This window comes from Solanum tuberosum, unplaced genomic scaffold (genome assembly GCF_000226075.1).
Source record: "Solanum tuberosum cultivar DM 1-3 516 R44 unplaced genomic scaffold, SolTub_3.0 scf00182, whole genome shotgun sequence".
Lineage (NCBI taxonomy): Eukaryota > Viridiplantae > Streptophyta > Magnoliopsida > Solanales > Solanaceae > Solanum > Solanum tuberosum.
The window spans coordinates 958,771-959,375 of NW_006239108.1; positions in this window are offsets into that span (position 1 = coordinate 958,771).

The following is a 605-nucleotide window of genomic DNA, read 5'->3' on the forward strand; positions in this document are numbered from 1 at the left end:
CGAACTCAATAAGAGGAAGGTGATCATCCCAGCTACCCTTGAAGTCGATCACACAAGCTCTCAACATGTCCTATAGTTTCTGAATGGTACGCTCTGCCTGACCATCCGTCTGAGGATGAAATACTATGCTAAGATTAACCAGAGTACCAAGACCTTTCTGAAATGACTTCTAGAAATGAGATGTAAACTGAGGACCTCTATCTGAGATAATAGACCAATGAACACTATGCAACCTCACAATCTCATTAATGTAAAGCTTGGCATAATCCTCCGCCGAATTTGTAGTCTTGACCGCCAAAAAGCGAGAAGACTGCATGGTAACCGTGGGTTGCACCTGGAACCTCTCAAACTCTGCATTTTTGGTCTGTTTCGAATACGGGGTGTTACATTATCTCCCCGTTGGGACCATTCGTCCTCGAATGAAGGCTAAACTAGCTTAAATAGAGGGAGAGGCCTGCAATCCCTACCACTAAACACTGAGAACTAAATTTCTGACTGAACTGGGTTCCAAGTACATGCAAATACGCTGAAAATGCAAGTACAAACTAAAGGAACATGATTCTAAGACTGAATTTATGCATGAATGACTGAAAAACTGAAGAGGA